Genomic DNA, 16050 nt, shown 5'->3' with positions numbered 1-16050 from the left:
TCAAGAAAATGCTGTTTTCTGGTTTAGAGAGACTGAATCCTTGATCAAACAATTTTAGAAAAGACGTGATACAGCAATGTAGATTATGAGAAAATTTATAATATGTTTTTTGACCTTGAATACATATAAACCTGTTGTAGGAGACCTTTAAAATAGGAAACATTAAAATAGCATATTATGGGCACTTTAGGATAGGAAAGGATATAATATATTTAAATTAAAACATGGCACACTTCAACTTTAAAGGTGTCATGCATAAAATATCCTACTTGTCAGATATAACTGAAATTGGTGGAAAAAATTGCATCACATTTACAAATCAAAAACTTCCTTTTTAGAAATTGAATCTTTTCATTAAGATTACATTTCTATGACCTTGAATTTAAAGGCAATGTTGGTGATTTGTTACAGATTTTTTTTGTTTGTTTTGTTTTGCTGGTTTAAAGTCACTTCACAGATATGATAGAAATCATCAAGTAAATTGGTCGTCTGTAGAAGGCATTGGACCATAAAATGTTCATCCCATCATTGCGTTCGGATATGATGTCCTAACTTACTGTATTTCCATATCTCTGTGCAGCCTGCTCGTGCAGATATCACATGTCACCTTTCATGCTATGCAGAGTAAAACCGTATTTGGACAGGATTAGTTTTACAAGGGTAGATGGAGTAATGAAATTTTACCACAGGACATCTGTAATATTAATGGCCAATTCGCACGGGATAAAAAATCTCAGTAAAACCAGCGAAAGTGGGAGGGGTAACACGATTTACATAACGTCGTCACCTCCCTATAGTTATGTGTGTAATACGTTGCTTCCTGATATCACGTGTGCAAACCCATATAATCTATAACCTAAATTTATTACACGGCTCTGTGAAATACTTGATTCTGATTGGTCAATCGCGCATTCCAGCGGTATGTTATTTCCAGATAACAACCACTCATCCGGGTACTACGTGTTATCTTGACCGGTACTACTATGCTTAACGCTGGTGCCATCTTGTGGCTGTTAAATACTTACACTGTCATGGGTTACAATGGAAGACTTCAAGGCGGGTTTCCTTTATAAAGTTTTAAATATGGATATTTTTCTTACACAAACGCATCGATTCAAATCAGAACGCTGTATTAACCCGTCGAAGCCGTGTGGAGCACGTTATTTGATGGACAGCTGCATTTTTTATGAACTTCAAAAACAGCTACAACTAATGCTGGGATTAATGTCAGCCTGGACATTTTAAATATAACTCCGATTGTATTTGTCTGAAAGAAGAATGTCATATACACCTATAATGACTTGAGGGTGAGTAAATCATTGGCTTGGTTTCATTTTTGGGTAAACTAACCCTTTCAGCATTAATTTTCAACATTTAGCAGCAATAGATAAAGGCTTAAAGCAGTTTGGAACTGTTTTTCTTCGCGGAAGCTTTGCGTAAGAGCTAATAAAATATTTAATCTCAAGACAATATTTTGTGTCTAATTTATTTGAGAATAGTAGCCGTGTAATAAGCAGGATAATGTACACCCAGCCGGTTGTTATGCAGAATAAACCCCTTCAGAGTGATGCAAGACAGGGGTCCACTTCGCATCAGGGTCCTTATCAATCTGTCAGGGTTTATTCTGCGATAACAACCGGCTGGGTGTACATTATCCCTTACATAACAGTTAGATCCAGTCAAGCAATTAATTAATTAAATTAAATTCTGAGTGTACAAATCTGCATTTACCTTAAGCTAAAAGTGTCAGGGTTCTGCCCTGGCAGCTCTGTCTGTTTTGTCTTTGTTTAATGTTTCTATGTTTGTTTTGTGTCTTAGTACTTGGATCTGTCTCTCTCTGTGTTTGTCATGTGTTCCTCTTGTCCTACCTCCTTGTTTGCCGTTACCACGCCCCCTTGTTTAGTCTGGTCTAGTCCTCGTTTCTCTAATTGTGCTCACCTGTTCCTCATGTGCTCTGGTCCCTTTATATTGTGCTACCTTCCCTCATGTCTTTGCTGGTTCGTTGTGTATGTTTGTGAGCGTTTGCTTGTGCGTACATGTCTCTAGCTCCTTGTCTAGCCTAGTCTATCCTTTTCTAGTTTTAGTGTCTCCTGTTTTTCTAGCTTTGAATTTATTTTCAGTTTTTTCTTTGTTCCTGAGTTTTTGAGTCTAGTGAAGTTTCTGTCTTTATTTTTGCTTGTTTTCTCCAGGTCTTATTTTGGTATTTTTTTTCTTCTAGCCTTATTGTTTAGTTTTCTTGGTTCTGATAGCTTACCTTTTTATTTTCCCTGTTTTCCACTTTTATTTTCTCAGTTCGGTCTTTTTATAGAGATTGGTTTTGTTTTATTTTTCTTCGTTTTCTAGCTCCAGTTTTTATTTTAAGTTTTTGTTTAATTTAGTCATAGTTCTTAGTTTGTCTGTTTCTTGTTGTCTTGTCTAGAGTCTTGTCGTGTGTGTGTGTCCTGTGTTGTTTTCTGTCCAGTGTTTTTTCCCTGGCCGCTGTCTCCACTGCCTGTCAGCCAAGACTCCTGCTTCGGTAAGAACATCAAGCCTCAGGTTCCTGCCTGGATTGGTCCAACACCGCCCTGCCTGGTGTTGCCTCCCAAGCTGTTGTGAAGTTCATTGGCTGCCTGAACTGGTCTCAGTGGTCATCCTCCCCTGCCCGTCATCGTCGTGTCTTTCCCCTGCCCTGGTGTTTGGACTGTCACTCATCCACTACCCCATTGTGTCTGTTGATCTGTCTTGTTAATAAACTGTCCTTGTTCACTCTGCATCTGGGTCCTCCACTTCCTGATCCCTGATAGAACGAACCAGCCAAGACAGGACCCAGCAGAATGAGCTTCCGTATTGTTCCTCCTGCGACTGCTCAAGAGAGGTTGGCACTCCAGCAGGGTGTGGCATCCCTTCGCCAACAGGGCCGGGAAGTGCGGTCCTTCGCCCAGTTCTTCTGGACAATGGCTAAGGGCCTTGAGTATGATGATGCAGCCCTCAAGGATGCGTTCAACATCTGTCTGGATGACCCCCTACCACAGTGGGAAATGGAACAACTTAGGATCCTGGATTTCTGGAACTTCTCCAATTACTTGCATCACCGCAGGGATTGGCAGATCCTGACACCACCCGAGCCAGTCGAGCCCACACCTGTCAGTCCAGAGCCAGTCGAGCCCGCACCTGTCAGTCCAGAGCCCGCAGCGGCCAGTCCAGAGCCAGTCGAGCCCGCAGCGGCCAGTCCAGAGCCAGTCGAGCCCGCAGCGGCCAGTCCAGAGCCAGTCGAGCCCGCAGCGGCCAGTCCAGAGCCAGTCGAGCCCGCAGCGGCCAGTCCAGAGCCAGTCGAGCCCGCAGCGGCCAGTCCAGAGCCAGTCGAGCCCGCAGCGTCCAGTCCAGAGCCAGTCGAGCCCGCAGCGTCCAGTCCAGAGCCAGTCGAGCCCGCAGCGTCCAGTCCAGAGCCAGTCGAGCCCGCACCTGTCAGGCCTGAGCCAGTCGACTACAAATTGTCATGCCCTCGAAAGCGGAAGAAGAGGAGAGCCCATGCCTGCAAGTCAGCTGCCATTCTAGATGCCCCTCATCTGTTGGTCCAGGAGGGCCGGAATCAAGCGGCTCCAGCCCCTGAGCGCAGTCCAGTGTCGGCTCCAGCCCCTGAGCGCAGTCCAGTGTCGGCTCCAGCCCCTGAGCGCAGTCCAGTGTCGGCTCCAGCCCCTGAGCGCAGTCCAGTGTCGGCTCCAGCCCCTGAGCGCAGTCCAGTGTCGGCTCCAGCCCCTGAGCGCAGTCCAGTGTCGGCTCCAGCCCCTGAGCGCAGTCCAGTGTCGGCTCCAGCCCCTGAGCGCAGTCCAGTGTCGGCTCCAGCCCCTGAGCGCAGTCCAGTGTCGGCTCCAGCCCCTGAGCGCAGTCCAGTGTCGGCTCCAGCCCCTGAGCGCAGTCCAGTGTCGGCTCCAGCCCCTGAGCGCAGTCCAGTGTCGGCTCCAGCCCCTGAGCGCAGTCCAGTGTCGGCTCCAGCCCCTGAGCGCAGTCCAGTGTCGGCTCCAGCCCCTGAGCGCAGTCCAGTGTCGGCTCCAGCCCCTGAGCGCAGTCCAGTGTCGGCTCCAGCCCCTGAGCGCAGTCCAGTGTCGGCTCCAGCCCCTGAGCGCAGTCCAGTGTCGGCTCCAGCCCCTGAGCGCAGTCCAGTGTCGGCTCCAGCCCCTGAGCGCAGTCCAGTGTCGGCTCCAGCCCCTGAGCGCAGTCCAGTGTCGGCTCCAGCCCCTGAGCGCAGTCCAGTGTCGGCTCCAGCCCCTGAGCGCAGTCCAGTGTCGGCTCCAGCCCCTGAGCGCAGTCCAGTGTCGGCTCCAGCCCCTGAGCGCAGTCCAGTGTCGGCTCCAGCCCCTGAGCGCAGTCCAGTGTCGGCTCCAGCCCCTGAGCGCAGTCCAGTGTCGGCTCCAGCCCCTGAGCGCAGTCCAGTGTCGGCTCCAGCCCCTGAGCGCAGTCCAGTGTCGGCTCCAGCCCCTGAGCGCAGTCCAGTGTCGGCTCCATCTCCTGTTCCTAACCCAGTGAGGGCTTCACCTTCTGTCCCAGGGCACACTTCAAGGCTGGCCGTCCCAAGAGCCCGCTTCAGAGGAGGCCGTCCCAGAGCCCGCTTCAGAGGAGGCCGTCCCAGAGCCCGCTTCAGAGGAGGCCGTCCCAGAGCCCGCTTCAGAGGAGGCCGTCCCAGAGCCCGCTTCAGAGGAGGCCGTCCAGAGCCCGCAAGTCAAGCCCAGGAGGGCGCTCCCGAGTCAGTCCCTGAGCATGCCAGTCAAGCCCAGGAGGGCGCTCCCGAGTCAGTCCCTGAGCATGCCAGTCAAGCCCAGGAGGGCGCTCCCGAGTCAGTCCCTGAGCCCGCCAGTCAAGCCCAGGAGGGCGCTCCCGAGTCAGTCCCTGAGCCCGCCAGTCAAGCCCAGGAGGGCGCTCCCGAGTCAGTCCCTGAGCACGCCAGTCAAGCCCAGGAGGGCGCTCCCGAGTCAAGTCCAGTATCTGTCCCTGAACTTCTGGAGGATATCTCTGCAGTTCCAGAAGGTGTCTCTAAGTCTGTCCCAGTACTCATGTCCAGTCAGAGGTCCCCACCATTGAAAAGGCCCCATGCCTTTGTTGGTCATGTGCCTAATACCCCTCCCATCCCACCCTCCCTGTTTCCTGGTCCTTGTGGGTTCCCTAGGTCGGCACCCCCCTGGTCAGCCCCTAACCACTCCCCTAGATTATTTTCCTCCCCAGTTCTGCCTCCCATGTTTCCTGTCTGCCCTGGTACTCCTAGTTTTGTTCCCCGCCCACCCTCCCAAGTGTTACCGCCTTTGTTTCCCTTGCCTAGTTTGGACGCCAGGGGGCGTCCATTGGGGGGAGGGTACTGTCAGGGTTCTGCCCTGGCAGCTCTGTCTGTTTTGTCTTTGTTTAATGTTTCTATGTTTGTTTTGTGTCTTAGTACTTGGATCTGTCTCTCTCTGTGTTTGTCATGTGTTCCTCTTGTCCTACCTCCTTGTTTGCCGTTACCACGCCCCCTTGTTTAGTCTGGTCTAGTCCTCGTTTCTCTAATTGTGCTCACCTGTTCCTCATGTGCTCTGGTCCCTTTATATTGTGCTACCTTCCCTCATGTCTTTGCTGGTTCGTTGTGTATGTTTGTGAGCGTTTGCTTGTGCGTACATGTCTCTAGCTCCTTGTCTAGCCTAGTCTATCCTTTTCTAGTTTTAGTGTCTCCTGTTTTTCTAGCTTTGAATTTATTTTCAGTTTTTTCTTTGTTCCTGAGTTTTTGAGTCTAGTGAAGTTTCTGTCTTTATTTTTGCTTGTTTTCTCCAGGTCTTATTTTGGTATTTTTTTTCTTCTAGCCTTATTGTTTAGTTTTCTTGGTTCTGATAGCTTACCTTTTTATTTTCCCTGTTTTCCACTTTTATTTTCTCAGTTCGGTCTTTTTATAGAGATTGGTTTTGTTTTATTTTTCTTCGTTTTCTAGCTCCAGTTTTTATTTTAAGTTTTTGTTTAATTTAGTCATAGTTCTTAGTTTGTCTGTTTCTTGTTGTCTTGTCTAGAGTCTTGTCGTGTGTGTGTGTCCTGTGTTGTTTTCTGTCCAGTGTTTTTTCCCTGGCCGCTGTCTCCACTGCCTGTCAGCCAAGACTCCTGCTTCGGTAAGAACATCAAGCCTCAGGTTCCTGCCTGGATTGGTCCAACACCGCCCTGCCTGGTGTTGCCTCCCAAGCTGTTGTGAAGTTCATTGGCTGCCTGAACTGGTCTCAGTGGTCATCCTCCCCTGCCCGTCATCGTCGTGTCTTTCCCCTGCCCTGGTGTTTGGACTGTCACTCATCCACTACCCCATTGTGTCTGTTGATCTGTCTTGTTAATAAACTGTCCTTGTTCACTCTGCATCTGGGTCCTCCACTTCCTGATCCCTGACAAAAAGAAGATTTACAGTTTTAGGAAGGTTACTTTGGAAATGTAATAGGTTACAGATTATAAGTTACCCATTTTAAACGTAATAAGTAGTCTAACTATTTCAATTACTTTATTAAAGTAATGTAACTTACTACATTTTATTACTTTTCTTTTTTCCAGCACTGAAACTCATTTTATTGCTCGCCTGTCGCCATAGTAGCAACTCTCAGACAGGCTGTAGACTAAAGCTTTCAGCGGCAATGTGGATTGATGTAATTGGCAGATGTGGTGTGCTGCAAGAACCAATCAAAAGCATCAAAATAGCATTGCTTTACTAAACAGCCTTTTAATGCAAGGAGGCATCGTGCACATCAAAAACATCAAAGCAACAAATCAATATTATTCAACACATCCTAGCTTTTTTCAGAAAATATTCAGATGTAACCCCCTTTGTAATCATTAACACTTTCATAAGTAATGATTACCGAGATGACACATTTGTACGGGGCTAAAATCACGGAAAAGCTCTTGTAATAAATACTTTACCTCACCTCTCCATCTTACACTAATCCCGTCCGAATAGGGCTTTAGACAGATCACCAAGATCACAGTCACCGAGCACTGCAACCTAAACAGTAGCCATTTTTTATAGTTCCTTCTGAACCAAAACAGCGAGCTTATGTTGTGTTCACGCCATAACTATTGTAATTTGGAAGAGATGGAAGCCTGTGACGTTATACTTGGAACAATTTGTGGTTCGAATATAAGCATTTTAATGGCAACACTATCAACTGCAAAATACATCTGCAGCAGTCAGGTGGTACAGGTCAGTGCCATTTAAGTTGTTTGTGGTCATTATTATTGTAATGTTAAATGCTTTAGCACGAGGTAGTTTAACTCTGTCTATTGTGACGCTTTTGTTTGCTCCCTCCTGTTTGCATTTATGTGTTTTGAAGGAGGCGTGGCTTTGGAGATGCTCTGAAGCGAGGGTTGGATCTTATTGCTATCTTTTTTGGAGCCTTTTTTAATTGATTTTTTAAGAATTATCTTTTCATCACCCTGGACTGGAACATCCTTGTTTGTCATTGACATGTATAACAGTCATAATCAGTGCTCCACTATTACACAAGTGGAGAAAGACAAGTTCATGAGGATCAGCTGAAGATTTGTGAGCAGGATAGCATTTTTACACTATTCCACCTTGTGAAGTGGAGCCAGATGATCTCAAACATGACTCCCAAATTGCTGTCACTGTCACTTTGATCTCACATCCCAACTGCCCACACAAGCGCTAAAAGTGTGCATGTGTTTATGGGTTTTGCACATTTGAGAGTGTGTGCTGAGACAGTAAATATTTAGTATCTATACAAGTAGGTGTGAATGTGTGTTTGCGGGTGTATGTGTGTGTGTTTTGGGAGGGTGATGGCGGCTTTCTTTGGGTGACTTGAGCAACAACTTCCATTAGCAAGAGAGTCTTTGTAAGAGTATCACAGTTTCACACTGACAGACCAGCCTGGGAAAAACATGTTCTGAGATCTTCCATGGAGTTCCAGCTGTCACTGCGGCAGCCACAGATGTCACCCTGGTTATGTAGCCTACAGCCGCTATTATGGACCATCTTGGATTTCCATCTACACACTGGTGTGAATCTCAGCACTCTTGTCCTCTAGCACACTTCATAGGACATGCCATTCTGACCCCATTAACCCTAATCAGGGACTAATCTTTCAGTGCATGCCTGCATTAAAATCCTGTGAGCATATGATCTGTCTTTGTTGGTGCACCATAAGATAAAAATAAAAATAAACAAGTTAATGTAGTACCGTTCAAATATTTGGAAATAACTGACTTGATAAAGGCTTAAATGGCTGAAAATGTCCATAAATACATAAAAAAAACACTTCACAATAAGGTCCAATTCATTAACATTAGTTAACATATATTAACTAACTACAGTATTACTGTAATTAGTATGTATTACTACATATAAGTATGTACATAAATACAATAATTTAGTCTAGAAATCTAGACGCAGCCTAGTGGGTCGTGGGTAATTTGCAACCACAGTAATTGGCACACAGCTTACTGTTTTTTTTTTAACAAACAGTTCTACCAGAAAGACTCGGGGAGAAATATATTAACAATAGTGCATTTATTAACAGCTCAGCAAGCTGATAGTGTACAGAGTCATTTTGGCGTAGGCCCCGTCCGAAGAGCATAATCCGAGGGTCTCGGATCTGCAATTCCTGCCTGAAGACGAGGGCAGGGGCGCAGCCGACCCCCCGGTAGGGTATGGACAGGGCCATCCTGGTGGTGGTGGGGAGGATGGGGGTAATCGTCACTTCAGTATCTGCGAACTCAAACATGTGTAAGTACAGAGCCTTTATACCGTGAGCATGAGAATATCATTGGATTAGAGTGAAGGCATTAAGTGAAGTAGTAATTGAGTCTTCCCAGCAGAACTTATGCTAGAGCTTTCATTTCACAGTTTTTTTTTAGCAGCCACTAAGCTGCAGCTCAACATTTAAACAAATACCAGTAATTTTGCTGTTAGTCTGAAGCATGCTTTCAGAAACCCTCCAATTTCCCCAGCTCCACTTCTATATATCTGCTTCAAATCAAGTATGTTACATGTGCAGCAGCATCATGTCTTACATGCTCACAGCAATGTCTATGAATTTATTGGCAGTAGCAAGTCTATTCTAGCAGATCCATTTCCCCAAGACCAAATACATTAACATTGCCAGATCCATTACCATGCCGGAAATACAATAACCACTATGTGTACACAGCACACACAACACCTTTGAACTTACTTGCGATTTCTCTCTACATAGGGACTGAAGAGGTATCAGTCAATAAATGGAAAAACAATGTAACTTGCATTACATATTTCAAAAAATAACTCTTTGATATTTTGATGTAAATTTAAAAGTAATGCATTACTAGTAAAAAAAGTAATCTGATTACATAATGTACCAAGCCTGGTGCTCATGCAAAACTTACCACAAAACCTACAGGGTGTTTTCTAGTGCATTGGTATGTGGTTGCTTGGGTGTTCTGTATGGTTTTTGGAGTGTTGCTTAATTGTCCAAAGGAGTCCACCAGCCTATTCTTCAGTGACAGTATACAGGATTTTAAGAAATTTCGTTACACTTTATTTCGATAGGCCACTTTAAACATTCCACTATAAGTAACTTTGCAACTACATGTCAACTAACTCTCATTAGAGTATTACTGTCAGTAGACTGGTAGGTTATGGTTAGGTGTTAGGGTTTGAGTTAGAAGAATAAGAATTGTAGTTGCCAAGTTACTTATAGTCAGTCTGTTGGGGGACAAACAAAATAAAGTTTTAGTAAATATTAATCAGACAGTCTACAAATACTCAGTTAGTTGACATAGTTGTTGTAGTTGCAAAGTTACTTAGTTAGTATACTGTAAAAAATATTGCTGGTTTAACTTAAAAAGTAAGTAACCTGGTTGCCTTAAAATTTTGAGTTTAATATTATTGTATCTGAACCACATAAACATTCTTGATAAATCATGAAAATAGCACAATTTGGCATGTTTCACTGCTCATCACAAATAAAACACACACAATTACCCAATATGCCTACAAAATCTTTAATTAAAAGGTTTAAAGAAAGGTTGTCGGTTCTCAAAACATTTTTAATGTATTAACTCAATTTTTTAATTTCAATTAACTCAAAAATTTAAGGCAACCATGCAGGTAACTTAATTTTTTTTTTAAATGTACAGTGTTGAATGTCTAAAGTGGACTCTCAAAATAAAGAAGTGTTGCCAGACATTTTATTGTTTGTCAGGTGAAAATTGTTTTAGAAAAGTGATAGCACTCCTCTCCATAATAAAGGTTTACAATTTGAGATGTCAAGATAAACTGCACATAAAAGATTAATACTTGGGTTAGAGGTCTTAAGAAAACTAGAGCAATATAAATATATGCTTCCCTTAATCTTATTAAATAATTCTAAAATGGAAGTGTCTCAACCTGTGTGTATGCATATGCCTCAAAATGACAAACTCAAAATGACATTAACCCCTCTGAAATGTTGTAGGGCTGACCGCAGTCTGTTAAAGTGTGAGCAGAAGGCTGAAGCGGAGGGTTTCATGAGAGTATTGTGTTAACAGCCATATGTCAGCTTGTTAAATGAGATTATAAAGCACTGTCTGTGCCGCTGTGGTGAAATTTGAACCTAATAATTTCAATGTAAAAGAAGATACCCGAAGAGGGGGCCTTTAGATGGCGGTTTGGATGAAACAACATAATATCCACCACTAAACACTTATGAACAGCAAATTAGTCCAACACAAGCAAAATCTCTAAGCAGTTATGCCTATTGTATTCAAAAGCAGATCAATTGCTATAAATGCTGTTTCAACCAGCATTAGAACAGACAGGATCATTTATAAGAGGTGCTGACACCACATAAAGTCCTCTGGAAATGTAACATGTGTTGTCAAGCCCAGAAGAGAATCTCCTCATTCATAAGACATTCTTGTGTATTTGCCAGAAATAACGAGATTTATTTCATACTGTAGATGGCATATTGGTATGCAAAAATAGTTTACAGTAATGTCCACAACAGCAGGGGTGTGCACCTCACATTTTTGTTCAGTTGCTTATATTAATTATTTAAGTGTGTAATTTGACCTGTGAAGCTCAGATCTGGAGTTTTTAGTAGATATCATTGGCCATGGACCACCCAAGAGGATGGCTGACCGACATGTAAAACAACCAGTCAGTTTGTATTGTTCAGCTTCATATTTAGGAGTGTGAAAATGTAAAGTCGATGTCTCCACAATAACAGACCAGCATGCCATTATATATGCATCAGATATTCAGCCACTTGGCATAGTGTTTGAGGCTATACATAGAAGAAGGATAGGCGTGTGCCCATCATGAACATCTCTTCACAAAATTGATGATGAATAGGTAAAAAAATATAGCACTAAACAGTATAGGCCAAGTGTATATTAATTCTAACTGAGGAATGAGTTTTTCAGTAAACTCTGTTGAACCTAAATTTTGGTGTCCTGTCCCTGTCTAGAGCTGTCCCTGGAAATGTTCCCATTTTACATTCAAAACAGTCTCTGGGTACACTGCAAAAAAGTCTGGCCAATCCGGTTACCAGAACAATTGTCTAGTGATTATTTTCACCAACAGAGGAGGCCGCAAGCCACACTTTTTTACATTACTTCATCGTACGCTACTACTTTAGCCATGAAGAACTTAGTCACCATAGCTGCATTTCCACTGAAATTACCCAGAACAATTTGTCCCAGGAACTTTTTTCCCCCAGACCTGTAGTTGTCTGCATTTCCATCGAGGTCTAAGGTAACATAGGACCGTGTGCGACTTTCCATTTCCTTCTGGATTTCAACCTCCACATATAAGCTTAATAAAGTCTGAACCTCGTCGTTGGACTGTTGTGTTTTTTTTACTCCATTGTTGATTCAGGCTGCAAACAACTCTTACTGCACGCACCGCAAAAGACATTTAAATATGGTGGTTGAAATAAAACGCTCCGTTGAGTCAACCAATCAAAAATCTAAGTGAACTCAACCAATCAGATCATTCAGTGCACACGTCCCACCCTTGAAAGTTCTTCTAGTGAGCAGGGATTTTCTGATCATCATTAATGCTGCCTTCACGTGCTATCTAAAGTTTCCAACTTCCCACTTCAGAAGTTTTGATTATGAGCTTGTTGTCTTCAGGTGCTTTGTTGTTGGAAAGAATGGAGGGCACCAGGACCTTTTTGTGCGTCTTGGGAAAATGTTATTTTAAAGGTGTCATGAACTGGCTTATTAAATTGTTTTATACTGTTGTCTGAGGTCAACTAATGATGTTTGTGTGGTTTTTACATTCAAAAACATCATAACTAATAAGTAATAGGCTACTTTCTACACTGGTTTTGAGGCTCTCTCCAAAACGCTGGGTTTTGATGGGCATGACAAACTGGAGACTTGGAAGTAAACGCCCACGGCTAGGATTGGATAAGATCTGCATATTTAATGAGTTTAAGCTCCGCTGTCCGTCCACATGAGAGAGGAGAGATTGAGGGAGAAGCGGCAACCGGAATGATTCTCTCGACCACAGGGCTCAAAAACGTCTTAATCAAACAAACAATGTTTTATTTCTCATCGACCCGAGATTGATTGGACTATTATTTTGATATTACACATAGCCCGCAAGATTGGACAATATAAGTGCGAACTGTGCGCGCACATACATGTTCGGCGCGCCACCCTTCAGTTGTCAACTTGAGAGAGAGAATAGCAGAACAAGAACGGAATATAATGAGATTCCAGAGTCCAGCGTGCTAAAGTTATGCTCTGTTAGACACGTACTGTACACATAAGCAAAACGATCTATAACAATGCAGTACTATTACATATAAAAAATTTTACTCACATGTGTGTTGCACCATTCCTGTCAGATCTAAATCCAGCATCTACTGGAGATTTGTTTACAAACGATCCCACAATGAACTGAAGTGAATATGTCTACTCCATGTGAGCTGGAACTTCATTAAAAAATAAAGTTCAATCACACATTGCTAATATTAGGATCAGACGGAAGCTCATGCAGCGACGGTGTTCTTCCACAACCAGGAATAGCGCAATATCTTTATCTTCCTCGGCATGCTGATTGTTGTTGACCAGCTAGCACGAGCCCTCCATGAGTCAGTGGGCGGGGCTACTGGATTAGACGCGCTGTATACGACAATTCACCATGACGTCACAACAGTAATAAACGTTCTTCGGGGTGGCAAAAGCCGAAGCGTTCCTATGGCAACGCTAGTATTCAGACATAGTTAACATGATTATTGAGGGACCGATTAATTAATTCAGGAGATAGCAATACATGAAATGCCTAACCTTGGTCTAGTAGATGTAGTGCTAGTCTAATACCACAATTTTTAAATGAGCTTCAGCCTACCATTGAGTAGTTATTTTAGTGACTGTTGCTGTTTGAATTACAATATGTTAGGCTATCGTAGATAGTCTATTTCCCTGTTCTCTGCTTTTCAACAAATCCTTTGCACACATTTTTTCTTTATTTTTTGTATCTGAAGCTATAGCAGCAACATTGAAAGTTCCGGTGTCTGTGTTTAACACGAAACCTTGTGTGATTGCGGCCGGCTCGCGGTGCAGTCATGCTGTTTCCCAGCTGATTTGATGCAATGATCCACTTTAATGACTCGTGGCATCTGCAATATCTCACAAACTCCCGATGTTAAAATATGTTATATTTATAATTTTATATGGAACTAATCACTACACCTGTTAGCAGTCATGTAAACATCCATTATTGATATAAAATAGCCGAAATCACATGAACAATCACACAAAAACCTTGTTCCATAGTTATCGTGTGTTTATTAGCTTCTTAGTTCACGTGTAGAAATTTAGAATAGGCCCGTTCGAGCCAGAATGAGGAAATGTCCGAGACAGTAGGAGAGAGGTCTGCGCATGTTTTAACGCTTTTATATCGAATAATTCCGTGAGAAATGAATAGAAATGGTATTCTGTATGACGAAATATTTTGCAAACGTGATATGTCAATATTTCTCCAAATATGAGGACTTTTAAACTAAGAGCTAAACTGAAAGCTGTTCTTTGCGATCTCTGTGAACACAAATGAGCCAGTGAAGACGAGAGAATAAAGTGCGTCTGATAATCTATTCAAAATATCGTTCATAACGGATCGATAATAATGCACTCCTGACATAAATTAAGAATTGAATGTCACTGCAACCCAGTTTTATCATAAACAGTGTTTAAATATCAAAGCTGGAGTCTTTAATCTTTCTGATGATACTGAGTTTGTCCAGATAATGTGTGATGAGCAGTGAATGTTGAACAATAGTAATCTGAGGCCGTATGATCTTTGAATAGTAAGGGGTTAAAAGAGATCTAAAGTTTACTAATATTAGTCTCGAAATACCCCAGCTGAAGATAATTATGCTCTGCTATGATTTTGTAGATGGACCATTTTGAGAATACTTCTCTGTAGCGCCACTTTTGACGACGTCCACTCGCTTTAGCCTCCTCACCCACAGGTTTTGCTGCATATATTTACTTCTTTCTGAATGAAATCGATAAAATCCTACACCTTTTCCTGTATATCTGATGGCGCAACCCCAAACACAACACGTTTTCGTCATAGTTTCAACTTTAAACAACAGCAATGTTCTTAACTATGTTACTATTTACAGTAGCCGGCTGATCTCTTCAGTTTGTCAGTAGAAGCCGCTCGCGTTCTGCCACCCGGAAGTATCTTGAGGCGATTGTTTACAAACATTCTGAAATGGTCTATAGGCGTTGATTCGTCACGCAATGACGTCAGTATGAAGCACAGGAGCCTGGTGTCTATAAAAGCTTTTCTTTGACTAACAAGGAAGTTTTCAGCTCTGAAACTTAGAGGATATTCTTATATTACCATGACCTTTTATATATCAAAAGCTCAGGGGAAAGTTGATTCCTCAATTCATCACCCCTTTAACACTATAACCATTTCAGTCATTTCCCGGTCCCAAAAATCATAGAATTGATACCAAACATGGCAGCACTACACGAAAGCATATTGTTTATAATCACATTCACGATAAAGGCATAATGTAGACAAGGTAAGGCTGCCTAAAGACTAAAATGTTAATAGTTTTCAGCCATACATCCTATTGTATAGCTACTTTTACCTAAGCCCCGTTTCCACCACAGGAACTTTACCCAGGAACTAGGAACTTTGGGTGGTACTTCGTGTGTTTAGACCGCAGGAACCAGGGTATAAATGAAGTTCCGGGTAAATATTTCCCCCTCCAAACGGCCCTGCTCGCGGGGTAGTACTTTTTCAAAGTTCAGGAACTTTCGAGGGCGGGACTTGGGCGCTGAACATGCTGATTGGTTGAGCTCGCAGCATTTAGGTTCAACTCTGCATTTTTAAAAGTCTTACACGCCGCGCTCATGTTGACAAGAGAGGAAAGTTAATTTTTCTGAGGGGTTAACTTTTTATTTCGTAAGTTATAAGATAATGAAGATAATGTTGGAGTAATGACACAGCGTATATTGCCCCAGGCAGTTTTTTACTTTAACTGCGCCTGACAGAAGAATTATTATTTTTTCTGAGATGATTATTTAAACAAATAAATAGCTTATAATAACTAAATCCACTAAATCTTTCAATCGGTACACACAAAAATGATTACTGCCCGTTAGGGCTGTCATTTTTGAAAAAAAATCTAATTCGAACGGATATCAAATATCAAGCAAGGCATTCGAATATATTCAATTATCTACAACGCCGTCATCTCCAGCAGCTGGAATGTGTTCACGGATGCCATAGCAACTCTCAACGGCCACCAGGACTTTACGGTTTTATAAAAGCTATTCATTTCATTTGTTGTAAAGTGTAATAATCATCTCAGAAAAAATTAATTCTAATGTCAGGCGCAGTTGAAGAAGTTGATTGTTTGCTTACATAGGCTTAGGGACAGTGTCATTATGCCAACATTATCTTCATAACTTCTTATGAAATAAAAAGATTATCCCTCAGAAAAATGTATTTTCCTCTCTTGTCAACATGCTTGGTGCATGAGCACGACGTGTGCTCTTCAGTGGGGCGCGCGCGCTGTTGTCACATAAGGACGCACACTCAAAAGTAATCCGGTCAGGTCATTTACATGGTGA

This window comes from Pseudorasbora parva, chromosome 16, assembly GCF_024679245.1.
Source record: "Pseudorasbora parva isolate DD20220531a chromosome 16, ASM2467924v1, whole genome shotgun sequence".
Classification (NCBI taxonomy): Eukaryota; Metazoa; Chordata; class Actinopteri; order Cypriniformes; family Gobionidae; genus Pseudorasbora; species Pseudorasbora parva.
This window is presented reverse-complemented; position numbering follows the sequence as displayed.